The sequence below is a fragment of the Sceloporus occidentalis genome, unplaced genomic scaffold (assembly GCF_023333645.1).
Source record: "Sceloporus occidentalis isolate IW3139 unplaced genomic scaffold, rSceOcc1.0.p SCAF_3, whole genome shotgun sequence".
In the NCBI taxonomy this organism is placed as follows: domain Eukaryota; kingdom Metazoa; phylum Chordata; class Lepidosauria; order Squamata; family Phrynosomatidae; genus Sceloporus; species Sceloporus occidentalis.
Genome location: NW_028316983.1, coordinates 208,103,479 through 208,112,886, shown reverse-complemented (window position 1 = coordinate 208,112,886; position 9,408 = coordinate 208,103,479).

Sequence of the window (9,408 nt, the reverse complement as noted above, 5' to 3'; positions counted from 1 at the left end):
TGAGCATGCGTAATGGGGGGTGATGAATAATAGAACACACCTATGAATCTATAATGGCTAATTTAAATGGTCATGAGACATATGATGATATATGTTATGGGTGGAGTTTTTACATACTTAAAAAGGTGGTCTTAAAATTGATCACATGTCTAGATCTGGCCAATAAAAAAATGAGATAGAAATATTGTAACAGAAAATGTCTTATAAATACTGTGTGAAACCTCAGACCAGGGGTAGGCAACCTGCGGCCCGCGGGCTGGATGCAGCCCGGCGAGGCCTTGGGACCGGCCAGCCCCAGCCCGGTCCTGCCGCCGATTGCCGCCGGGGCCTTTGGGGGGCAATTGTCTATAGAAGCCTCAGAAACATGCATTTATATTAACATTTTTTTAAAAATCAGCAATTTTTTTCGCGTGTCCTCCATTTTTTTTAAAAAAAAGTGTCTTCCATTTGAAAAATTTGTCCTACATTTGTCCTGGTTTATTTATATATTTAATTTTTTTAAAAAAATATTTAATTATTTATTTTTTGGCTTCGGCCCCCCAGTTGTATGAGGGACAGCAACCCGGCCCCCGGCTCAAAAAGATTGCCTACCTCGCCTCAGACTGCGTGCCTCTTGCCTGAGACATCCCTTCTTGCAAGATTGTAACTAATAAATTGGAAAATGCTGCTTCACTTGTTTTGTCCTGATTCATTTGATTTGGTACTTTGGTACTTAGAAAAATCTGTATCTCACACCTGGGATTTGTAGTTTGGGCTCCCTCGGAAGAAGGTTGCCAAGCAAGCCCCATGACAGGGTCACCAAAAGTCAAAAATGACTTGGAGGCACACAACAACAACTACAACTGCAACAAGAGGCACCAGGATAGGCTGGAGCTACAGCACTTAAAGTAGTGTCAAACTGCATTATTTCTACAATATAGATGCATCCTGAGAGCCAGTGGCGTAGTTTGGGCATTGGACAGTGGCTCTGCGGACCAGAGTCTGAATCTGCACTTGGCCATGGAAACCCATTGGGTGACCTTGAACAAGTCACACTCTCTCAGCCTCAGAGAATGGCAATGGCAAAACCGCTCTGAAGAAATCCTGCCAAGAAAGCTCTGTTGATGCAACAAACTACACTTCCCAGAATTCCATAGCATTGAGCCATAGCAGTTAAGGTGGTGTTATTCAAACTGGATTATTTCTGCAGTGCAGCTACAGTGGTGGAGATCTTTCATTCATAAAGTCACCATATCTTGAAGTCTGATAGCAGTTAATAACACAATAGCAAACAATCACAGACCCTGGTTCACCCTAAACATTTGCTCTAAACAGTTTTCTAGACTTCTGCAGTTTTTTTTAGGGAGGAGTGGTTGAGGGAGAAAAGGGGAGCTGCTGATATTGGCAGATGATTCAGTGGCAATACTGTATTTTACTAGATCCTGGGCAGAATGTTCTGTGAGACTGACATGTTTCCCAATGGGTTTTTCAGTATTGAGAGGAGACCGGTACCCATTGGCTTAAACAGCAATAGGTGAGACTAAAGGTTAGAAAATGCTTTACATTTGTATTCTGTACTTGGCAGATTAATTAATTAATTTTACTGTAATTGCTGTTTCATTAATATGTCATGCTATGCTATGTGCCTGGCATGAGTAAAGCCTTTTACATATTGCTAATAAGCTTTGTGAGAATATGGTTTGATGGAACATCTTCTCTCTCTCGCCTCCCATTCTCGCCTCCCATTCTTCCTACAAAGAGATCCCTTAGGAGCTGTAGAATTTAATAAGGCCTTTTGCTTTCATCAGTTGAAGAGTTCCCAAAGGTATTACCCAGCACACTGGGATCTTGGATAAGGGTTTTTAAAAACTGCTTGAAAGAACCGCTCTCTTTGGAGCCATTTGCTTAACTTGGAAATGACTGCATTATATCTGGATTCCAGCTGGTTCAGCAGTGATTCTTAGTATCTGGTTATAGTAGTGAGATGTTAGAAAGTTCTGGCAGTCTGCTGCTAAACTGAACTTATTTTGTGTGCAGAATTACTCTGACCCACCAAGTCTATTTACCTTGGGCCACAGCCACATTGTTTTAATTTTCTAGCAAGAGAACTTTGCAGCTTTCCTGCATTTTTTATTATTATCACACTATTAATGCTGAACTAGTACAGTTGTGTAAAGCGGAGGTGGGCATATATGGCCCTCTGGATGTTTTTGAACTGCAACTCCCCAAATCCCTCACCATTGGTTGTGTCAAATAGGGTTTCTGGGAGGTGTAGGTCAGACCAACCCACCCAAACATCTGAAGGATCACAGTTGACCATCCCAAATAAAGTATAATTGTGGGATGGCAGAAGGGTGATTTTATATTTATTTATGGCCAGTCAAGACAAAACAGCTCTTTCTGCATTTTAAAATTTCTCCATCACCATTTTGGCCAGGCGATTATTTGAGATTAATGTGCAGAATTGTGCAAGGTATCTTTAATTTAAATGTAGAATGTAGAAATGTATTCATGATTTCCATATTGATTTACCTTAGAAATTCTTCAGTTTTTCATTTTCAGTCCTTTGCATTTCATTCATGTAAGGTCTCGTTTACTTTTAGATACACAGAAAGAACTTTGTGCTGATTGCATCTTGTATTTCTTCCTATTATTCTGTGATATGAATTAACTGAGAGAGTTGATCTTTGGCACTCTGCATAACATATTCAACTATTTGTTTTGGATACAGGCCTCAGAATTACACACTTTTAACTTCCAAAGTGTGTTGCTGTTGTTGGCTTTCAAGCTGTTTTCCACTTATGGCAACCCTAAAATAAAATATTTTGTACCAGGTTTTGATATTTTCTTTCAGTAATCTTGTCCAGTAGAGTGAACATAGAATCCAGAGTTATCAATCTCTTGATAATTTGGCGAATGGCACACAGAATCCATGTTCAAAAAAGTCTGATTACCAGGGTATTCCACTAGAAAAGCCCAGATGAATAGCACAATCCTTGACACTATTACATAGAATAGCAAATGTATTTAGTTAGCAAATATGCATAGGATTTGAGGCTAGGGAAAGTTGGCTTGTGGAGATTTCTTGTACTTTCTATTACCAAACTGCCTTTTTGCTTTTGTAGGCTTGCAATGCCACCGGTAATAGGTGGAGAAGAAGGAGCTGTTTAGAGAATCAATAAAACATACCAGTGGGTTTACAGTTCCACTATATCTAGGCGAAATTACAATCATGAACAAAAATATCAGGAAATTAATGTTTGCAGTGAAAGCTGATAACTTGCCAAAGGGAACAAAAGTAATTGTTCCTCGTGTTCCTCATGTTGTCAGGAAGCAGAATGTACTTTTCCTTGCCTGACCTTTTCTTCTATTATAGTAATTTTGGAAGCAGTCTTGTGGGCCAGGAGTTCCCAATGCATTCAGAACTTGGTGGATGGCTTTAGGTAAGTCATTATCCTCTCAGATAGTTACCTGCAGTATAGAGATGGTAACAGTGGGTTATGTTACCATTTTGTGTTATGGCTTATAGCAATTAAGTTGTTAGATTTTTGTGGAATTTGCTTAAACATGTACTACTGTTTTGTAACAAAAATGAAGGATCAAGTATTATGATGACATTGTGTTATAGCTGACTGAATTAAGTGTATTAGTAATGAGCCTGACCACTACACAGATGATTACTGGAACAATTTAAATAGTGATACATATTAGTAAAGTAGGCTATTTAATGAAAATAAGAGCAATGTATAGGTTTACTTGGAACAATAAAGCAAAAGGACATCTTAGGAATAGACAAACAACCAACATTGAAGATTCATTTAACAATAATGAACTAGTTTTGGGACAAAGGGACAGAGATGACAAGCACAGTGTTACACAGTTTTAGGATCTTGGAAGAGCCATATTGTGTAAGAATAGTAACTGTTCTACATGTATATAAATTACTGCAAAAATAACAATACAGTGGTGTCATTTGGAAAGTAATTATTTATTTTTATCTTTACCTTGTAGTGACTAAGGCTTCTGCCATATTGCAGATGATGATGATGATGATGATAATGATTAAGATTAATAGCCCATCCTCCCAAAAAACTGGAAGTCAAAGAAGCTGATGAATGCAGTTTGACGCTGCTTTAAATGTCATAGCTCCATCTTAGAGAATTTGTCATTTGTTGTGGCAGAAGAGCTCTCTGACAGAGATGGCTAAAAATCTAATCGAACTACAAATCCCAGAATTCCATAGCATTGAGCCATGGCAGTTAAAGTGGTGTCAAACTGCATTATTTCTACAGTGCAGATTTTACTTAAGATACTAATATATGGGCCCAAACAGACAGTCCAAAATAAAACTACTTTGGGTCACTTTGGAGGTATGGTGTTTAAATGCCACATGCATCTTAAGAGGCCAGAAGCTGTGCCAAAGCTGCACATTAGTCCTTAGGACTGGAGTGTGTCTTTGGTGCAGCTTCCGGCCTCTTAGGGCGCATGCATCATTTAAACAGCATACTTCCAAAGTGACGAAGCAGCTTTATTTTGGCCTGTCTGTTCGGGCCCATATGTCATTAAGATTGTATTTTAATGAGGGATAACTTCAGTTTTGTACATTATGGTACATTAAAATCAGTTTGTAGCATACAGTACCATTTTAATTACTTCTGGAAACTAGTATGTAAAGAATTGCTTTGTAAAAATACAATATATCTAAAATTTGAGGGGCTTGGGAGCATTATCACTGTTAACTAATTACTATTTAAATGCAGCTGTAGAAGCTCTGCTGGATTCTAGAAGAGTCATGTTCCCAATGTGGAGGGACGAGTGTATATTTGTTCCCTTGATTTCTCACTACTTTAAATGGAGAAATATGCGCATATGTCACCACTAGGTGGCAATAGAAGAAGGGACAAATAGTTTCCCTTCCCTAGTGTCTTGTTTCCTCTATTTTCCCTCTTAGAATGATGCTCTTGGGACGCTACTTACTGCCATGTGCTTCTTCCTTTTTCTCATAGTCATGTAGTCAATAGCTGCTGACTCCTTTTTTCTCTCCCAAATGTGTGTTGAGCCATGGCAGTTAGAGCAGTTAGCTTACAATTGTAAACCACTTAGACACTGTCAGTTCAGTATGAAGCGGTATATAAATGAAGCTGTTTGTTTTTGTGTAGTTTGTTCTAATCAAAATTCCCTTCACTGAAAGTGGTCTTTTGATGATTAAAAACATCTATACAAAGAAACCTTTATCTTGTATAAAAATCAGCTGTAGGTGGGCAATCTGGATTGGGTCCAAAATGCAGTGGAAGGAAATAGCACCTTCTTTTGCATTTTTTGTTAAAGTTTTCCTACCCTGCTGCCCTGCCAGCTAAAGTAGTTTTGTATCATTTTCATTGCCAAAGCATACAGGCACATGCAGTTGTGACCAGTGATTTTACCAGTGGGAGACCATCTTCAGTGTTTTGTTTGCTGAGGCAGAGATTTTCTGGGGCAAAAAAGAAAAAAAAGCTACTTTTAGTATAGGTCAAATAAATGCTGGCAGAGTTAAGCTGAATCTGTTCGTTGTGCAACTGATCACACAGTGGGCCTCAAAGCTTTGCATTCACTTGTGGTGCCATGGAACACATGGGCAATGGTAAGACATTATTAGAAGTTTAGTTTAAAGCATCTGGAGTATCCCAAATTCTGCACCTTCCCCCACAATAACACTGATATAAGATCTTGATGTAAGACTCAAACTGGTGATGTGGGAGATCACTGGAGAGATGCCAAACTCTTCTTGTTCTAGTTTACTCCCTAGAGTGGCTGTCCTGGAGGAGAAACACAGGCACTTGTACCATGTCAGTATTGTCTTTTGTACATTCTCTGGGGATGATAGCATCATCTAGTCTGGGTAGGGAGGAGATTTAGTTTGTAATGCAAAAAAGTAATTTTTCAAAGCTCTCCTGTTAGGGCAGCTATTGGTGTCACATGGAAATCGGGTGGGGAAATGGGGAGAAGCCACCAGTGACTCACACTTCACCTTTTTTCACCTCTTACATAATGGGGACAGTAATTTCCCTCCATGTTGAGATGAATGTGGGCTGTGCTTCCTCAGGATTTCATTGAAGTTCTTGCTGGAGATGTTGAATCTGCTCTCTACCATGGAAGGCCAATGAATGGCCTTGGGTAAGTCACACTCTCTCAACCTCAGTGGAGGGCAAGCATAAACCCCCTCTGAACAAAGCCTGCGAAGAAAATCTCATGGTAAGGATCATCGTAGGGTCAGCGTAAGTCAGAAATGACTTGAAGGCACACAGCAACAAAGAATGCCAAACATATATTAGAATAAATAGAGCATAATGGATGTTTCATTTGGAGTATTGTATCTTAGCTTAATAAAATGAAATAGGAACAAATCTTTTAGTTGCACATGCAGCCCCTTTGCCTAAGGGGAGAAGTGAACCAGAAATTCTTACCTATAATTTCTTGTTTCATCTGAATTTGGAAAATATAGCTAGCTTCACTTTTCCAATTTCAGTATCATGTTGTGACTCGTTCTAAAGCTATGAAACACTATTGCCTACTTCAGGTGAAATGGGAAACTATACTTAATGGAAGATTTCTGGTTTGTTTGCTTATTTGTGTTGAATGGCTTGAATGGCCAAAAATGCCTATCTCTGTGTTAGTTTATCAAACTGGGATTGGCCTATGCAAAAACAATTCATGACTTTGTAGTTTTCCTTTCTTCAGTAGCTAAAAAGAAGACATGTACTTTCTTCTTAATATGCAGAGTTTGCAACCATGACTTTTGCCTTTGGGAGAGCTGAGAACACATTTTCAACTTCATTCATCCAAAAATTTGCTGAGAAAGAAGACAAACACTTCTAGACATCTGTTTTTCCCTTATTCAGTTATAGTGGTATAATCTTTTAAAATAATGAGATCCAGAAGTCCTTATCAGAGCTTTGCAGGTTTATTTTCTTTTATAATGGGGTGTATATTGCAAGAGATATTATGCACTAGCTCAATTGAGTCCAAGTGAGAATATGTTAGTGAGTATTAGATGTTATTCTGATTACATTTGATCTTTGCCAGGATTCACAAGTGAATAATTGCACAGGTATCTGTCCTTCTGAAGTGAACAGATATAAAAATAATTGTGCTACAGAGTTGAATATATAAAGTTTCATAGTTAATGTGTGGTGATTTTTTCACTGCTTATGTAAATGCGTAAGGGATACATACAGATGGCTTAGATAAATCTGGAGTAAAAACCAAAAGAGAACAACAGTATTATATTGTAAATGTGCAGGAACTGAATCACACTTGTCCAATTTATTTTACTGCCTCTTCTTTAAATACATCTAAGGCTGGATCCAACTGCTATGTGTAATTTCTTACTTGACAATCTAGACCGCAATGAATTTGTATACCCTTTTAAACCAAGGTACTTGGTTTTCTCTCCCCCCCCCCCCTTTCTTATATTTGTACTCTAAAAAACCTAGTTTTTTAAAAAAACAAGAATCCTTACCATAAAAGAGAAAATCCTTCAAAAAAGGAAAGCCTTAGTTTTATGCTGCCACACTGTAAAGCTACATTCTGAACCTAGGATTAGTTTCTTCTTCTTCTGAATTTGCAGATCTTCAGGATTAACTGTCTTTAAAGTGTGATGGAAGTGTTGCTAAATTCTGTTTTCCACCATTTCCCCATCAGAACCATTCTTTGTTAAACTTTGCTAAGCTCTGAACCCACTTTTCATTTTTCTGCCCCCCCCCGCATTGAATTCTATTTTATTTGGAGATCAATATTTTTATTGTTATAGCTTAATATTCTTAAAGTTTTTAGAAACACCATCATTTTTTCCTTAGACAAATATTTAAGATGAAGTACAGTAAATATCAATTAACACAAAGCTGTTGATAAACATGTGTCCCTTGTATCACACATTCAAAATCCATTGCATTTCTTGCAGAGATAGGAAGTATGAAGTGTTATGTTGTTACAGCTATGGGACCATTCCAGTTGCCCAGTACATGACAAAACTTACAGATACTGGGATTTGGAAATATTGAGATAATGGAGACACATGCTCATTTTTGTTCATAACATCAGTCCTTAAGACAAAGGACACATGATTCACACAAAAATGTAGGTCTTTTATTTGAATGGGAGAGGAGATAAAATCAGTAAAATCTATTTGTAAATGCTCTTTGATGTCTTTGTGCACTTATGGCATTAAATGTTAAATAGAGGATAACATTTTATAAAATTATGCATGATATAGAGAAACTGATCATAAAAGTTTCCCTCTCTAGTGCATTCATGGACTAATTGGAGAGAAGGTTTCTTCTTTTGATACATTGTATTTAAAGGCTGCAATTTACTTTGAAAATTAAGTCTTTATTTTTCAGTTCTTTTGTACTTAAATATGCTATCTCCTGAATAACATCTTGGTTCTCTTTTAACTTTGTAGCTTCTGTTTTGGAGAATTGTTCATCCTTCTGTCTCTGAGGGGTTGGGATCATGTAACATTTCCTCACAAACTGAAACCTCCCAAAGCTTGGAATTTTTGACTCCAGATAAATAAGGCACATATAGTGATCCAAAAGAAAGACTTGTGTGAGTAGTAGTCCTGAGGGTAGCGCGGGGAAATGGTATTATAATCCAGCTTCTTCCTCGATAAGACAGTGATTTTAATGTTCTTAAGACCCGGAAAAAGGATGAAACTAGTTGAGCAATAAAGGGCACGCAAGTGGGAAGTAAGTAGGAAGGAAAGGATGCAGAAATTGAAAACACAATATTCATAAGAAGCAGAATATTCAACTCATGTCATGAGTTGAAAATGATATAGAAAAAATTCCAGGTAGAAGAGAAGTGGTGTTAAAATGGCAACTAATACTGTAATCTTATGCTTACTAACTGAGGAAACCCACTGAAATTAGGAATTACTTGTGAATGAGATTACTCTGTAAGAGGAACCCTGGATATTCCACATAACTAACAACAGAAGAAGAATGATGCTCACTTGCTTTTAATACTGAGAATTATGCTAAATTAGACTTGTACATCAGTGTGACAGGTGAGCTCCATGTGTCTTTGGAACACAAGAACCCCCACCTTAGGAGAGACATGCACAAGATAAATGTCAGATAGAAAACAGTAAGAACCATGCAAAATTTGTTAATGCATGATCTGTTGCAGCACATTTGTAGCTTCTGATACTTCTCCAAGAGTACAGGACATTCAACAAGCCATTTTAAAGAGTCAAATAGATGACATAGAAGCAATCTTTTGTTACCAATCCTGAGACTTCTTGTTTAAGATTAGCAGAGCCTAACATCTAGAACAAGAACTGCCCAAAGAAATGATGGTACAGCAGTCAAAATCTAGAATGAAACAGAAAAGAGCTACATGTAGTTCCTTTTTGGATCACCAGCCCCTTTGAGAATCTGGTGAAAGCTA